This window comes from Zalophus californianus, chromosome 1, assembly GCF_009762305.2.
Source record: "Zalophus californianus isolate mZalCal1 chromosome 1, mZalCal1.pri.v2, whole genome shotgun sequence".
NCBI lineage: Eukaryota > Metazoa > Chordata > Mammalia > Carnivora > Otariidae > Zalophus > Zalophus californianus.
This window is the reverse complement of record NC_045595.1, coordinates 11608837-11627226: the sequence shown is the minus strand read 5'-3', so window position 1 is coordinate 11627226 and position 18390 is coordinate 11608837. Positions and strand designations below refer to the sequence as shown.

At 44.7% G+C, this 18390-nt stretch overlaps 1 protein-coding gene across 1 annotated transcript in view; it reads left to right on the top strand.

Moving 5' to 3' along the window:
* Positions 1-8271: 8271 nt before the first annotated feature.
* Positions 8272-18390, top strand: part of BRD4 (bromodomain containing 4) — a 90257-nt gene continuing 80138 nt past the window's right edge. The window contains 1 exon segment of the mRNA XM_035726073.1: positions 8272-8376. The gene's annotated coding sequence lies outside the window, so the exon portion shown is untranslated.

Genomic DNA, 18390 nt, shown 5'->3' with positions numbered 1-18390 from the left:
AAATTCCAAGTGCCTGCTTCATCAGCCCATTTATTTTGAAGATGAAAGGAACAAAAGAAATGTAGGCTTTCAGTCCTGACATGTACTTAGACTGATGAGAGCAGGTTATTTGTACAAAGCTTTAAAAACAGGCCTACTCATGGAGTCTCTGCTAAAATAAGTTTTATCAGGCATCCTTCACCACAATAGCCTGTTTTCTACGTTGGTGAAAATCGGTCAAGGCAAGAAACCTTCCTTACTCAGCAAATGCCAAAGAGAATGTTTTTAGCAGCTGGAGCAGCCTCACTTGGCTCGCTGCCACTCATTCTGATGCCATGATTCCACAAGGCCTTGAACTCATGAGGCCGTCAAGGGCTCATGACCAAAATTTTATCAGCAACACTTTTAGCAGCCTCCAAGTTTTGGAATCACAAGCCTCCTGTGTGAGTCTTAAACTACAGGGTGTCTTAACAATGCAGCTCATTTCCTGGCCATACATTCAGAATTTTGTACATTGCAACTGCATCATTTGCCTTTTCTTTTTTCCTTTTTTTTTTTTTTAATTTTATTTATTTGACAGAGAGAGACACAGCGAGAGAGGGAACACAAGCAGGGGGAGTGGCAGAGGGAGAAGCAGGCTTCCCGCCGAGCAAGGAGCCTTATGCGGGGCTCGATCCCAGGACCCTGGAATCATGAGCCGGGTCGAAGGCAGACGCTTGATGACTGAGCCACCCAGGTGCCCCCCCCTTTTTTAAAGAGTTTATTTATTTATTTGACAGAGAGAGACACAACGAGAGAGGGAACACAAGCAGGGGGAGTAGGAGAGGGAGAAGGAGGCTTCCTGCCGAGCTGGGAGCCCAATGCGGGGCTCGATCCTAGGACCCTGGGATCATGACCTGAGCCAAAGGCAGATGCTTAATGATTAAGCTACCCAGGCACCCTCATTTGCCTTTTCTATTTACTTTTCTTGCTCAGGCAATTTTCTTTACGTATGTCATTCGTTCTTTCCTTAAAAAATGGAAACACAGGGGCACCTGGGTGGCTCAGTCGGTTAAGCATCTTGATTTTTGGTTTCCGCTCAGGTCATGAACTCGGGATTGTGGGATCGAGCCCTGTGTCAGGGTCCATGCTCGGTGCAGTCTGCTTAAGATTCTCTCTCTCCTTCTCCCTCTGCCCCTCCCCACACTAGTGTGCGTGCGTGCTTTCTCTAAATCTTTAAAAAAAATTGAAACAAAAAGAAAACAAATAAATTGAAACACAAAATATGCATCAAACATAGCTATAGTGGAATTACAAAGCTAATGCACAGTCAAGAAGTGGAACACTCTTCATTCATGTAAGATGAAAAAGTTCTACAGACCTGCTATACAACATACAACATTGTGCTTATAGTTCACTATAGCATACACTTAAACAAGTAAGAGGGTAGAGGTGCCTGGGTGGCTCAGTTGTTAAGCATCTGCCTCCGGCTCAGGTCATGGTCCCAGGGTCCTGGGATTGAGCACCGTGTTGGGCTCCCTGCTCCGCGGGAAGCCTGCTTCTCCCTCTCCCACTCCCCCTGCTTGTGTTCCCTCTCTCACTGTGTCTCTGTCAAATAAATAAATAAAATCTTAAAAAGAAAAAAAGAGGGTAGATCTCATGCTTTGTTTTTGTTTTTTTTTACCACATTAAAATACTGGCCATGCCCACCCACCCCCTCATCCCTTCCTGGTCATTCTCTCTGGCAACCACTGGTGACTGTTTTTCCTTATAGTTTTAATTCCCCAAAAACTTCAGTCTATTTTTCTGATTTACAAATCAACATAGCAATGGAATCATCACATACACACATGGGCCTTGCTTCTTTGATTTCCCATTGTTTGCAAGATTCATCCATGTTGTCCCAAGTGGTTGTGGTTAGTTCATCTTCATATTATTATCTATTCATCCTGCCGTGGGTGAACATTTGGCTTGTCTTCAGGGTGGGACCTTCAGAACACAGCTGTTCCGAACCTTCTTCAGCGTATCAGCAAGTTTCCAAGGGATTGGAATCAGTGGGGCACAGAGTATGCAGAGCCTCAACTTCACAGGATAAGGCCAAACTGTTTTCTAAAATGACTGAACCAGGGGCGCCTGGGTGGCTCAGTCGTTAAGTGTCTGCCTTTGGCTCGGGTCATGATCTCAGGGTCCTAGGATTGAGCCCCGCATCGAGCCCCGCATCGGGCTCCCTGTTCAGCGGGAAGCCTGCTTCTCCCTCTCCCGCTCCCCCTGCTTGTGTTCCCTCTCTCGCTCTCTCTCTGTCAAATAAATAAAAAATCTTTTTAAAAAAATAAAATAAAATGACAATCAAATGATGAGCAGTATATGAGTGCTCCTGCTATCATTCTTTGACCTCCACATTCCTTCTTGAGTGGTTTTATTCCATGTGCAACATCTGCATTTTCTTTCCACTTTTAAACTTTTTTTTAATCACTTCCTTCTTTTTTTTTAAATTGCAATCATATGGCACTCCATACTAGGTCTTCCAGTATCTCATTATTTTGAGTGTGGCAGTGAGTGATGTTTGTCAAACACTTCAAAACTAAGCAAAAACACAGCAAAACACAAAATAACGAAGTAGTAGAGACTAAAAATTACCCTTACGGCTTTCATGCCCCTGTTTGTGGCTGACAGAATTGCAGTGTTCTACTCTGAAGCTTATTTTTGTTCCTAGGTAGTTTATGAGTTAAAATTTGGCAATCATAATGGTGCATACATATCATTACACATTTGTCAAAATTCATAGAATAGGAGCACCTGGGTGGCTGAGATGGTTAAGCATCTGCCTTCGGCTCAGGTCATGATCTGAGTCCTGGGATCGAGCCCCACATCGGGCTCCCTGCTCAGCAGGGAGTCTGTTTCTGCTTCTCCCTCTCCCTCTGCCCGCCCACTTGTGCTCACTCTTTCTCTCTCAAATAAATCTTTAAAAAAACAACTCCTAGAACATACAATACAAAGAGTGACCCCTAACGTAAACTATGGACTTCAGTTAATAATCACATATCTATATTGGCTCATCAACTGTAACAAATGTACCACACTATGCATATTAATAATGGGGGAAGTGGAGAGGGGAAGTAAGGGAGTATATGGGAACTCTGTACTTTCCACTCAATTTTAACGTAAATCTAAAACTGCTAAAAACAAATGAATTAACAAAAAAATGCAAGCAGAATAGCTTCTGTAGAATGTAAAGAAATTTCCATTTTCTAGACTTCAGAGTCTAGAGCAGGCAGCAGCAAACTACTGTCTATGGGACAAATCTAGACTGCTGTCTGTATATGTACAGTCTTCCAGCAAAGAATGGTATGTATGGCCTATATAATTTATTATATAGTTATGTATAATATATAAATGACAATAATTTATATATATACAAATAAAATCTCCAAAAAAGAAAAAATCAAAAGAATATATTGTGATTCCTGAAATTGGCATGAAGTTCTTTTTTTTTTTTAAAGATTTTATTTATTTATTTGAGAGCGAGAGAATGAGAGAGAGCACAAGAGGGAAGAGGGTCAGAGGGAGAAGCAGACTCCCTGCTGAGCAGGGAGCCCGATGCGGGACTCGATCCTGGGACTCCAGGATCATGACCTGAGCCGAAGGCAGTCGCTTAACCAACTGAGCCACCCAGGCGCCCTTGGCATGAAGTTCTAATTTTAGTATACATAACATTTTATTGGGACATAGCCACACCCATTCACTTATATATTAATTACAGCTGCTTTTTGTGCTACAATGGCAGAGCTGCAAAGATTGGCAATCTTATAGATTGGCCCACAAAACAACATATTGACAACAGCTTTTTTTTCAAATATTGAAAAAACTGTCAACTTTGGAGCTAGAGAAAAATGCAGGTAGTTTTCATGGAGTCTGGAGATTTGACTTCTAAACTGTGTAAAAGTGTGATCTTGGGTGAGTCACTCACCATCTCTAGGCCCTAATTTTAGAATGTAACTCCATGGGCAAGTTCTCATTCGAAGTGGGCATGGGTCCAGGTCATAACAAATCAAACACCTCCAGCTCTTCCCAAACTGATCTGGTTTATAAATTTATCCTTGCTTTTAAGAAAACATGAATACATCTTTAAAGATTTTTAAAAAATTTTAAGTGCTCTCTACACCCAATGTAGGGCTTGAACCCACACCCCTGAGATCAAGAGTCGCATGCTCCACCAACTGAGCAATCAAGGCATCCCAGATTTTTTTAATCTTTTTTTTAAAGATTTTATTTATTTATTTGACAGAGAAAGAATGAGAGATAGAGAGCACGAGAGGGGAGAGGGTCAGAGGGAGAAGCAGACGCCCCGCTGAGCAGGGAGCCCGATGTGGGACACGATCCCGGGACTCCAGGATCATGACCTGAGCCAAAGGCAGTCGCTCACCCAACTGAGCCACCCAGGCGCCCCCCAGATTTTTTTTTTAAAGATTTTATTTATTTATTTGACACAGAGATAGAGAGCGTAAGTAGGCAGAGCGGCAGGCAGAGGGAGAAGCAGACTCCCCGCTGAGCAGGGAGCCCAATGCAGGGCTCGATCCCAGGACCCTGGGATCACGACCTGAGCTGAAGGCAGACGATTAACTCACTGAGCCACCCAGGTACCCCCCAGATATTTTTTAATATGGGAAAATGCTGGCAAGTATGAAAGGAAAACGGTAAATGTATAGGATGTTCATTGTAATCCTATTATGTTGGAAAAACTAGCAATGAATTAAATGTTCAAAATGGGGAACAGTTAAATAAATTATGATCTACCGCTATCAGATAACATACTGTATGTCATCTCCCAGTTATCTCCCAATTAGGCAGAACTCATGTGGAATGGCTTCTAAGATATATTAAATATATTAAATGAAAAAAAGCATGCTACAAATTAACAAGTACAGAATGCTCTCTTTTGTTCTGTAACAACTATTTCTATGGATACATACTGATGCATAGAAAAGTCTAGACAGTGTATAGAGAGTTGTGGAACTACTATGTTGTACACCTGAAACTAATGTAACATTGTGTGTCAACTCTACTTTAACAACAACAAAAAAAGACCAAGGGATGCCTGGGTGGCTCGGTAGGTTGGGCATCTGCCTTCAGCTCAGGTCATGATCCCAGGGTCCTGGGATGGAGCCCCAAATCGGGCGCCTTGCTCAGCAGGGAGCCTGTTTCTCCCTCTGCCTGCCGCTCCCCTTGCTTGTGTTCTCTCTCTCTTTCTCTGACAAATAAATAAAATCTTTAAATAAAATAAATAAGTAAAAAGAAACAGGCAAAATTAAATAAATTTTATTTAATCCAATATATAAAACATTATTTCAACATGTAATCAATACAAAAAATAATAAGATATTTTACATGTTTTTTCCTATTAAATCTTTGAAATGTAACGTGTATTTTACACTTACAGCACATCTCAATTTGGGCACTCAATAGCCATGTATGGTCCTATCAGACAGCTCAGGTCTAAAACACATAGAAGTGATAACAGTGGTTACTCTGGTGAGGGAGGGGAAGACTTAAAGAGGGATACTTTATTTTTTCCTCTATAGTCTTTTGCACTGTTCAGTTAAAATGGTTTCATGTATTATTTTATTCAAACGAATAATGCATATTTAAAACCATTCAGAATTAGAGTATGTACTTCGTATCTCATTCCTTAATATTTTTATTAATCTCTTCTGGTTTTTAGTATTGAAACATAGTAATAACAAGAGAAAAAGGGCTTATTATGTGAACCATTAAAAAACAAAACTTTTTATGAAACTGATTCAACCGGATAAACATTTTCTGAGTTTAAGCTGTAAGGAGTTAGGGTCTGCACTATGGAAGACAAAAAGAATGGGACATTATTGTCCTAAAAGATTTCTGGAAACAGCTTTTGGAACTGCCTCTACAGTTTGCATTTTCTCTTCAGGCTGGAATCGACTTCTAGCAACAGCCCAGAGCCCTCCAGTTTGGTCCAGTAAATCAAGCTAGATGTTACAGTTTTGTTTAAATGAAGTGTCACTCAAGTAAAATGAAAGATTTTATTATGTAACTTGCAAACTGTAAGCTCCAAATTACTTGCAAAAACATTATCAGCAACAACGATAAATTAAGCAGATAATGCAAGAAGACAACCATGGAAAGGACAGCTTAAAATGGATACATTCTAGTTTCCTTAAAAAGAAAAAAAGTTGTTACTCCATATTCACATAGCCCTGGGTACTTTCTTACTCTTTTTCCACTTCTGTTCATCTTCCACAAATTGACCATGCAAAACAAGGAGCCAAAAGACAGTCACAAATTTCAGGTGATTAGAAGGAAGTTGACTAATAATCCAGTTACAGTCCCTTCCTTTATTTCTTGCACTTGATTATTTGTTATCTCATGCTTTGCTAAAATAACAGATAAATTTAAGTCTTTCCTTTCCTCAGGACCCATCAGTGATTTATGATTGCCCTTGAAGCGTGAGCAAACACCATGACATAGACAAAACTGTTTGCTATGCTAGTGTATTGATACTATTGTGGAAGAAGGGGCCATCAGGGAATTTTTTAATTACCTAGACTTTTTAGAGGAATGGAATTTGTGATTTCTAAAAGATGGAACTAAAAGTACTAAAAGTGGGGCACCTGGGTGGCTCAGTTGGTTGGGCGTGGGACTTCTGATTTCGGCTCGGTGATGATCTCAGGGTTGTGAGATGGAGCCCTGCATGGGCCTCTGGGCTCGGTGGGGCGTCTGCTTGGGATTCTCTCTCTCAAAATAATAAATAAAATCTTTAAAAAATAAAAGTTCTAAAAGAGTGAAGATAAAAGCAAAGGGGAAAGAAGTTTTTGCTTCCCCATTTGAAAAGTTTAACAGAATCATCATTTTATTTTTTTATTTTAATTTTTTTAAGGTAAGCTGTCAGCTCAATGTGGGGCTCGAACTCACGACCCCGCGGTCCAGCGTCGCGGGGTCTTCCCACTGAGCCAGCCAGGCGCCCCCAGAATCTTCATTTTAAACTGCAAGCGATCTAAGCCTTAACCCCTTCGTTCTGTGGAGCTGACTTGTCTTCGAGGCTCCAGGCTGAGGGACGGCCGGCGGACAGCGCCGCGGGCCGGGCCCAGCACTTCCAGCCTTCGCAAACCCGCAGCGGCCGGCCGGGACAGACGCCGGCCGGAACAGAAGCCGCCGCGGCCATGCGCGCAGTCGCCTCGGCCCTCTCCCTGCGCCCGGCGCCCCGTCGCGCCTCACGGGCCCAAGCGTCCCGGCCTCCTTCAACACCCTTCCGCCTTCCCACCCGGGGGCCCTCCTCGGCCTCTGCCGTCAGCCTCTGGGGTCTCTCCTCACCTTCCTCCTCCTCGCTGAGGGTCTCATCAGGCAACCCTTCTTAAATTCTGGACGTCTCCCTTTGCCTTCGCATCTTTTCTCTCAGTACCAGCCTTCAGTCTGATAGGTCTCCCCTCGGTCCTCTCCCTTGGTCCGCAGGGTCACGCCCCTCCGTCCGCGGGGGTGCCCTCTCTGGGTCGGCCAGATCTCTGCGTCCTCCCTCTGAGGGGTTCCCCCCAAGCCCGCGCGCCCGCCTCCCCAAGTCACCTCGCGCCTGCTAGCTCTTCAGAGCTCGCCGGCGCCGGGCGCGGTCGCGGGGCGCGCACGCCGGGTGGCGGCGCGGGGCCGCGCGCGCAGCGTACGTGGTGACGTCAGTGCGCTGGCGGCGGCGGCGGCGGCGGCGGCGGCGGCAGGGCTGTTTGTTCTGCTCTCCCGCAGCCTAGGAGCCGAAGCGGTGGCTGCGGCGGCGGCGGCTGCCGGCAGTGCCCGCAGGCGAGCGGGGCCTGTGAGCGCGGGGGAGCGGCGGGCGCGGCGGGCGGGCCCCGGCGCCGCGCAGGCAGCCCGAAGAGGAGGGGGCGGCGGCGGCCGGCGGCCGGCGGGGGCGGCGTGCGGCCTAGCGTCTCAGGTGAGGACCGGTGCCCTTCGGGGCGGCGGGCGGCGCGGGGCGGGTGGCCGGGACCCGCGGCGCGGCCCGCGTAACCTGCATTGCGTAATGGGGCCGGTGCGCCAGCACCTACGCCATCGGCGCGGCGCGGGGGCGGGGAGGCCGAGGCGACGCGGGCTCGGGCCTGCGGGCCTCCCGCGTCCGCGCGCGGTGCCGCTTGCGCCGGGCCGGGGCGGCCTGCGCCGTTGGCGTCGGAGTGGCCGGGTCGCTCGCGGCTCCCCGGCCGTTGGCGCCGCCGCCCCCTGGCGTGGGCCGGCTGGCGGGGCGGGGGCGCGGGCGGGGGGCGCGGGTGCCGCGGCGGGGCGGGTGGCCGGGGGCGGGCGGGGGGCGGGCCGAGGCGCCCGGCACTTCCTGCCGCCGCCATTTTGTCAAGTGAGGAGGAGGAGGAGGAGGAAGCGGCCGTCGCGGGGCCCGCGGCGCGCCCGGCCCCGGTAAGTCCGGGCCTGGCGTGGTGGCCGCGGGCGCCGCTCTTCCCGACCTCGGTCCCCGGGGCGGCCCCGACCCCGGCGCTCACGTGGGCCGGGCTCAGCGCGCTCTCCCTCGGCGACTGGGTCCTCCTGCCCGGGCTGGGGCAGCGCGCCCCCGCCCCCATTTCCTCGTCTTCCCGGCGGTCCCGGGAGCTCTGCGGAGAATGGGGCTGGTCCCCAGGTGGAGGGAGGAGGCTGCTGCTGCACACCTGCCCGGAGACACCTCCGTGGGTGGGAGAGGTGCTGTGTGGGGCGAACCTGACCCCCTTTACCCACCCACTCCAGGCCTGGCAGCCCTGCGCTTGGCGCTTTGTTTTGCTCGGTCGGTGTTCGCTGGCGTCCTTGCCACGGCCTGGTCTGTTCGCCGTGTGGTGCGGGGTGGTGGTTTGGGGTGGGGATGTGGGGGAGTTGTGATTCAGCGAAATAAAATGACACCCCCCCCCCCGCCCCTACGGAAGCAGCACAACTTTACCCGACTGAGCTGCCCCCAAGGCCTGGCCTTGGGTGAAAATGGGAAATCCCACTTTGGTGTAGTGGACAGTGAAAATACTTCATTCAGGCCCGTGGGTGAGTCATGCGCTTTTGCTGAGTGGCTGACCTCCCATTTACTCAAGACCACGCGTTGTTTTTTGAAATGTTATTTTTGTTTGTTTACTCATTTAATGTTTTCTGCAGCCTGGTGGGGTTTATGGTCTTGGTCTTTGGGTTCGTTTTTATGTGTGTGTTGCATGCAGGAAGTGACTTCCTGGGAGTCTTTTGTGAGAATTGAAGTGTCTTTGATTTCCTTTGAGAAGGTTCTATCTGTCCGTATTTACAAAAACCAAGTCTCAGTGTAGCTCTAAGGCAGTGGCTCTTTGGTGCCGTAATAATGATTGGGAGGTTTTTATGAATGGGGCTGTCAAGTTTCTTAAGTTGTTAGTCCTTAGAATTTGTAGTCTGGAAGTGGTAAAGAAAGCTATATTCAACAGGATTTATGAATGTGTTTTCAATTCCAAGTAGGTTTTGGATGGTAAAATCTGTTTTTATGACCTTGCCAGTAATAAAACATTCCTTTTGGTTTAATTTGGATGGGGATTATCTTTTATTCAAGGTGTTCTAGATAACCAAGCCCTTCTCCCCCCAGAACTTCATCCTGGGGAAGATAAACCTCTCAGATGGTTTCCGTTGAGTAAATCTAGAAGGAAAAGTATGATTCGTAATAAAGCAAGCAGTCATTGCTTCCCTGTTACCACCATACCCCTTTCCATAGTAGAAAAAACATAGTATCTAAGGGCTCAAGCTGTGGAGTAAGTCTCTTTAATAAGATCACTTTAGTTGGTCATAACTGGAAGGAGATGAGCCCACCTGTGTACATCTAGCTAGAATTCAGCCCCAGCCAATTTGCTGAAGATAAGGAGTTCTGCCTACAGATGAAAGTCGGAACTTGAAAGTGGCTACATTTTCGGGATAGGTTGACTGTTCCAGGGTGCCCATATGACTAGCTTCCCTAGCTTGGATGGTGAGGAGAAAAAGAATTACCAAAGAATTTCAAGGGAATTACTGGCCACTTTGTAAAATTTCCACTAAATTATTGAATTGTTTAAAGGAATTTAGACTTTGTTTCCAAAAGTTACCCTTTTGAACCAGTTGTTGTGATCTTTGTACTAAATTGCACTTTTGTCTTTGGAGGTTGGGAGGATGCAGTATTTTTCTGTTACACAATTCAGGTTATTGAATGACTTGAGATTTACAGATCTAGAAGGAGATCGGAATCCTTGTTCTTAATTTAAAGCAAAAACTATTTGGCACTTAAATGATTTGAAGACTCTGGGCTGTTAAATCTTTTGACAACCATTGTCATCTATCACAATTGTAAAGTATTTAGATTTCTGATTTGGAATAAACTTGTAAAATAGATCATGTTTGTCATTATGCTCCCGGCAAGTGTATAAAAAGGAAAGAAAAGCTTGTGATTGGAAATTGCTACCAATATTTCATAAATGTTTGTGACTTTTGTGTTTAGCGAGGACTGCATGTTTGCAAGGTGAGAAGTGTGGGGATTCCTTGCAAATGCTGACAGTTCATTTTTAATTCAAAAGACATGAGTTTGTAAAAAAATAAAATTTTACATTTTTCGTTTTGTTTTCCTGGAATGTAAGTTCCATGCAGGCAGGGTTATGTTTGCTTGGTTTTGCCTATTTTAATTCTCTGTTGTATCTTCAGCACCTAGAAGAGCACCTAAAATATTCTTTGAGTGAACAAACTGGAAAGATAATTGAGCAAGAATTTGGCATACCAAATGCAAATAATTCCTCTTATGTTTAGGAGGGGATATAATTGGTTAGTAGTGATTTACAAGTAATTCGACTTTTAAGTAGGATGGTAAGGTCCAGAAATTGCAGTGAACTTATTTATAGTCTGGGCAATGTGACATGCAGTTGCTTCTGTGCATTGTCTACTGTACATTTCCCACTTAGTTTGAAATGTGGTGAGTGGGTTTGGGCTGTGGTTCAACACTGGCCTGGGAAAAGTATTTTAAGAGGGAGATGAAGTGGGTAATAAACATGTATGGGTAGCATTTCTTTAATGTGAATCTCATGTTGTCAATAAAAACTTGATCTTTTTTTTTTAACATTAAGCACTTTCTTTTTAATATTTGGGTTTTATGTGGACGTGATTGCCCAATCAATTTCAGCGATTAGTTCCTGAGCTCTTACTATGTGCAAAGGAAGACAAAAAGATATTTGCATGTGAGTTTTCTTTGATGGGTTCTTTATTAACATATTTATCTCCAAATGTTTACTGAATGTAAATTGTGTATAACTTGATCATTACACTGTTACTGTAATAAATCCCACCAAATACCCTTCTTTAAAGAAATAACAGCTTTATCCAGATACAATTCACACACAATACAGTTCCCCAATTTAAAATGTACAATTCAGTAGTTTTTAGTATATTCAGAGTTGTGCAGCCATCACCATAACGAATGTTAAGACATTTACATCCCTCCAGAAAGAAATCCCTATATATTAGCAGCGGCTCTCCATCCCCGCCCAGTCCCCCAATGCCTGGCAACCACTAATCTGTTCTCTATCTCTATAAATTTGTCTCTTCTGGATATTTCAGGAATCGTAAAATATATAGCCATTCGTGTCAGATCTCTTTCAGTATGTTTTCAAGGATTGTACTATAGTATGAATCAGTACTTCATTCTTTTTATAACTGAATGATATTCCATTATGTGAACCCATGCCACATTTTATTTATCCATTCATTAGTTGGTGGATATTTGGGTTGTTTCCACTTTGGCCACTGTGAACATTCATATACAAGTTTTTGTGCAGACATTTTCTTGTGGGTAGATATTTAGGAGTGGAATTGCTGGGTCATAACTATTTGATGATGTGCAATGACTTTTTAACTGCCTTGATTTTCTGGTGCTTTCACAAGGGGTTAAAAGAAAAGCTTGCTGAGCTGTGGGTGTACCCATTTAAAAAAATGAGGAAATGGAAGTACAAGGATGTCAGCATGTTGCATGTAGTACAGTCTGCGTGGTGTGATCCCAACTTAGTTTTTAAAAATTGTACATTCCTAGAGAACAGTTTGAAATGCTGGTAAAGCACAGAAACCCGTCTGGAAGATGCACTCCACACTTCTGTTATAAAGGGCAGTTGTTAAAACCCTTTATTTTCTTTTTCAGTCTAAACAGGCTACAACTCATTAAACTGAATCCACACATCCCACCTTAAATCATGGGATATGTTCCATTCTAAAGAAATAGATTAAGTCCAGTGTCAAAGTTAGGGCAAACAGCCATCTGTCGCATTCTTGACAGCCCTGAAGGGGGGGAATAGCACTGATTGGTCCACCATCATTTTTTTTTTTTTTTAAGATTTTATTTATTTGACAGAGACACAGCAAGAGAGGGAACACAAGCAGGGGGAGTGGGAGAGGGAGAAGCAGGCCTCCTGCTGAGCAGGGAGCCCGATGCGGGGCTCGATCCCAGCACTCTGGGATCATGACCGGAGCCCAAGGCAGACGCTCAACGACTGAGCCATCCAGGCGCCCCGGTCCACCATCATTTGAAAATGAGATTGTAAGTTGTTTTTTTTTTTTTTCCTTCCCTAAACAAAAGTAGTTTGTGGTCATTTGAAATGATTTGAAAAATAACAATGTTAACATAATGTTAAGTTGTCAAAAACTATCCCTTAATCTCGTTTGTATTGCAATTTTTTCTATTAATGAGCAGCAAAATTAAGTTATACTCTTAAATTTTCAAGAAAACGCGATAACTTCCAAGATGCTCTATTTAAATAGTTGTCTAATAATCTACCATATGACTGTACCATAATTCTACTATTTTTGGACGTGACTTTCGAGTTTTCTTTTTTCATGTCTAGGGAGGGAATCACTAGATCAAGGGGTGTGCATCTTTTAAACCTTGATACAAATTAGTTTTCCAGGGGCGCCTGGGTGGCTCAGTTGTTAAGCGTCTGCCTTTGGCTCAGGTCATGATGCCAGGGTCCTGGGATCGAGCCCCGCATCGGGCTCCCTGCTCTGCGGGAAGCTTGCTATTCCCTCTCCCACTCCCCCTGCTTGTATTCCTGCTTTTGCTATCTCTTTCTCTCTGTCAAATAAAATCTTAAAAAAAAAACAAAAACAAATTAGTTTTCCAGAAAAGTTCCATGAATGTCCATTTCTCCACAATTACAGTTTGACAGTGTCTTGTAACATTTTTTTCCCCATAAAAAGTAATTGAGTAAAAACAAAATGTCCTCTTGAGTGTGTTCTGAAGGCTTCTGAGAAGCAGATGTGTCTCGACATCTTGCTCTTTGACCTTTCTACTCTCTCCTGCCAGAGTTGGACTTTGTTTCCTGAAATCAAGTCTCAGAATTCCTGATCCTGTGATAGGAACCCAGTGGTAACTGAACGCTCTGGGGAAGGGTACTGCGGAGGGCTTGTGCAGCCTCTTGGCATCTGATCCTGTCTCATATTTGCTAGCCTGCTCAAAGACTGATACCACCAGTGTGACACAGACCCCAGTTTGAGTCCTGGCCCTACTGCCACCTCTGTGGCCTTCAGCTTGTCTCTCAACCTCCTGCAAATTTCACTTTTTTTTTCATCTGAGGGTAAAATGAGGTGGTGCCCTCTCAAGGTTAGTTACTTACTTGCTGTCATTGCCCAGGGTGAAAAAAAGAAGTGGGAAGAAGTAGCCAGGTATGAGAGTAGAGCTCCTGAGGGCTAAGAAGGTGCAGTAACTGGTACTCCTAGAAATCATGTCACCAGTTGACACCAAGGTCAGCCAGGTGCCTTCTAAGAAGACATCCCCTCTATGTCGTTGTCTTCCCAAGTAAATGGTGCATGGAGACCAGTGGAGGAGGTGATTTAAAGTGGGGATTAGAGATTTTTTTTTTTAAGTGAGGCTTTGTTTTAATCTGATATTGAGATTAAAAGAGATGATGGGATTAGGGGAAATTCAGTGGTTTGGGGGCATCCACTCTGGGATGTTGGCTGCAGAATTTGGGGAAATGATCCAGCAAGGAAATGTAGCCTGGTGTATTTTCGGGCCTAATATGTAAGTTTCCTATTTCATTAAAACTTGGTGATAGGAATAAAGGCAATGGCCATGGTGCCAGAAGTCGCTGGTGGACTAAGGTTTTTCCAGAGCACAAGCACAGCATCTTTCCCTACCTTCTTTGGCCCTAATATGAATTATGTTGACATCTGGGCATGACAGAACGATTCTGATCTCCAGGAAGCTTTGTGTCACAAATGAGCCTCTCCCTGGAAGAGAGGCAGGCAGGTGGATGGGCCGGGAAAGTGAAGTTCCTGGTTGGGATGCTGAGGTCCTACTAATGGACTTTGGGCCTTGTTGACCAGACGAACCAGTTGATGTCAGTCACCATTACTAGGGACCATTAGGATCCAGTGCCATATGAGGTGTTTTTTGTTTGTGTTAAACCCAATTGGAGAATAACTTTCGGAGATCAGCCAGATCTGAGCATTTAACTGCAAATTAACTGTTCGAATGAATATGCCATTTTGGGATGCCTGGGTGGCTCAGTCTCCGTTAAGCAGCTGCCTTTGGCTCAGATCGTCCCAGGGCCCTGGGATCGAGTTCCGCATCCGGCTCCTTGCTTCGTGGGGAGTCTGCTTCTCCCTCTGCCTGCCGCTCCCCCTGCTTGTGCTTACTCTCTGTCTCTCTCTCCCTCTCTCTCTGACAAATAAAGTCTTAAAAAAAAAATGAATATGCCATTTCTTCTTTTTGATCTGTGACATACTTACAAAGACTTTTTTTAGTTCGTCCTAAGTATAGGCTATTCTGTGATCTTTTTCTTGACAAGTATTGGCCTGTTCTGCCCAATGTAGGAAGTTCTAGGTCTTTGGGCTGTGGAGAGCAGGCTTGGTTGGAGCTGTGTAACTGGAAAGGGAGAACTGTGGAGTCCACTCTCAGCGTTCAAGCCCCGCCCCCTTCTGGTCTTGACCGCAGGTGATTTACGTAATCTCTCTAGACCTCAGTTTCCTTATTTGTGAAGTGGAATATGTATACCTGAGGGTTGGCAGGTGGCCAGAAGGTGCAGGGGAGGGAGGGCTCACATCTGTATTGTATTTGGATTAGTAGGGTCTGAAGGGAGTGCTTGCTTTGCCTGAAGGGCTTTGAGAAAAGCTGTCCAGACTCTACTTCGCATGTGGTCACCTTCCTTGTTTTGGTTCCATTTAAGACTAAAAGTCCGTATTTGTTCCTTGTTGCTGTCAAGTCAAGAGGCACTGGCACACTGGAAGCATTGCCAAGGGAGAGGTGTTGGGCTTGGTATTATGCAATTTCCAGAAACAGGAATTAGTAATTCCTATGTCCTTGTAGGTGGCTAATGTCCTCGCTTGTCGTACCCGGGCAATAACATACACATTTGTGGGCAAATTGACCTTTGAGATTGTTTTGTGTTTTAAGAATAAAGAAAAAGGAAGAATGTGAGATCAGTTTGGGGATTTTACACTTGAAACATTTTTCATTGTTTTTGGGGAAACCTATATTTGGTGGGAGCAGATTGTTAATGTGAGGGTTGAAACAGGAGAACTGCATGGAGTGTGGAACCTGCTAGCACTGCGTGTGTGTGTGTGTCTGTACGTACATAAATAGGTACGTATGCAGGTGTGTGCATGTGTATGCATGAGAACTGGGTACAGGGGCACACTGTACTTGCGTTGGACCAGTCACATACCCTCCCGAGTCGCAGTTTCTCATGTAAAATGGGGTAATAGGTTTGGGCTCCAAAGAACTTAGACCAGAATCTAGATTTTTAAAAGAAAGTCATTCTAGGGTGCCTCGGTGGCTCAGTTGTTAAGCCTCTGCCTTTGGCTCAGGTCATGATCCCAGGGTCCTGGGATCGAGTCCCACATCGGGCTCCCTGCTCCGCGGGAAGTCTGCTTCTCCCTCTCCCACTCCCCCTGCTTGTGTTCCTGCTCTCACTGTCTCTCTCTGTCAAATAAATAAATAAAATCTTTAAAAAAAAAAAAAAGAAAGTCATTATTGTTTTATATCTTTTTTTAGACTGAGAGTAATGACATGAACTTAAGGGTTGCAATCATTGTTTAAGGGGAAAAGTAACGTCAAAGAGTGTCGCACATTGAAGAGTATTTCATAAAATCTTTACTTGGACTTTACGTATTGCTGTGTATATGATAAAACGTGTATCTTACCGTGGGCTCTGTCAGAACAGTGTGAAATAACATTGTTTTAGATATCCACTCACTTGTAACTGTAGGTACCTTGATGGTACCTACATCTTAGCTTTATTGCAATCTATTTCTTCCCCACTTGTCTGAGGGTGACTCCTGTATATGCTTTTTAGTAGCAGGTGAATTGCATTGCTCTTCAGTTTTTTTTCTTCCTTGTACCCACTGCTTGCTGAGTCCTCTCTGTAGGGGCTGGAATGGGTGGGGGAGTTGAGGAAGCCTGTATTGGTGAAAGTTGTCAGTCTGCAACAGACAAAACAAGTATATAAAGAGTGTTTTGTGTGTGTGTGTTTAAAAAGAAAATCAACCGAGTAAATTTTAAAGATCTTAGTTGACTTTATTCAGTGATTCATGAATTGGGCAGCATCTCACCTAGTAAATAGAAAGGAGCTCCAAAGAGCTGTATAAAATGAAAGCTTTTTACAGGCAGAAGGGGGCAGGAGGAGGAAGTTACAGTGAAGAGCAGATTGTTTTAGGCAAGGTCACCTTCCTTTAGGGGCTGGGGTCTGTTGGGCAGATTACCTCACTAGTGCTGACCAGGTAATTCCAGATTGACTGGTTTAAAATTCCACTCCTGGGAGAAGTTGAAACCATAATTAGGTATTAAGTCTCAGTTTGGTGACTGTGGGGCTTAGCACAAGTGATTCCATTTGGGACCTTTTATCTCTTCAAGTGTGTGAGGCAAACTACCTGTCCTTTATTCTCAGAAACTGTCCTTCCACATTTCTAGTTTCTCTCTCTCTGGAAATAGTTTTATTGGTTAGGTCTTTCTGATATAAATAACTAATTTAAAACTGCTAGAAGGGAACTCTGTTGGATGATGTGACAAGAAGTCAAGTGGGTCTCAAACAGGGACCTCGGAGCTTGTTACCTATCTCTGATATACCGATGTTAAGGTCAAGATTGAGTCTTCCCAGGTCATGCTGTCTGATGGCAGAAGACTCTGACTTGCATCAATGCCCATCACTGACCTTGTACAGAATGGGAATGCCAAACCACCTTGCCTCAAACATGGGACCTGTAGCCCATCTCTGCTTTCCAGTTGCTCAACCCAAATAATAGCTCCAGCAGCATCTTGTTCATCATTATGAGGCATGCTAGGTGAATTTACTTTGGTTGAGCAGTCTGACTTTCACTAGTAGTGTGCCCCTTGACTGGAAGCAAGAAATTTTGGATGACTGAAAGGGAAGCTAATTTTCCATACTAAGTCATAAACCAGAATTAAAATCAGCTTCGAGTGAGTAACTCAAGAAAAGGGTAAAGTGAAGATGGTTAAGAATTATGTATTCCCAGTCCTTTGGTAGAGGATTAAATGGTCTATTTTACCGGGTGCTGGGTACAGAGGGAGCCTCTGTGGGGAGCTGTGAGAGGGGTCAAGCCCAAGTCTCAGTGTCTCTTTTGGTGGAGCGAGAGGACTCAGGTCACCAGTGATGATAGGGTCATTTTGGCCAGAAAAACAGCCCTCAAGAAGCACAGGGGTGTGATGGGCCTGTAACATTGAGGAAGCACAGGGCAAGACTTGGAAAGGAGACCAGTAAATGCCTGTATGTATGAATGGAATTGTAATGGAGAATATTTCAGTAGACTGGGTTCATCTTTTGTCCATGCCTGTGAAAACTACAGTTGTAATTTTGCCATTTGCTAAGCTGTTTCTGTACTTAAGTTCTTGTAAAGTCTGCTGCTTGACATTCCTCTAGTATTACAGAAAGCCTACTCAGATTTATTTCCATAATCAAAAACAAGTGTTAAGCACTGCTAGAGTAATCATTTTCCTACAGTTCTTGCTGTTGGATTTATTCAGTCCTTTAAAGAGCTTGGAATAATTGAGGATCCAGTGGCCAAGGATGAGACCAGCCCTGTTTCTCACTAGAGCTTCAGTTCTTGAGGGGAGGTCAGAGGTCATCTTGAGAATGTGACGAATGCTATGGGTCCTTTCTCCAGAAAAAAATGCATATGCGTGAACATAGAACAGTTGGCGGAGGATGGTTCTCATGAACCAGAGCCCATCCAAGGAGCATGTACTAAAATGAATTTCCTGAATTTTACTTCGAGAAGCTCTTGGTGGTTTTGAAGACTTTTCCTTTTTGCAGGTAGCCTGCTTGTTGCAGACAGACACTTACAAACTTATGACATGGAAACAGTGTGGAGCATCCATTTTGGTTTGACCTTGTAAAATGCTCCAGAGGGTTTTATAGAGCTGTTACTATGAGTGTCAGCAGTGGTACAAACCTGCCCAAGGCACCCCCTCTTTTCCAGCTTGTT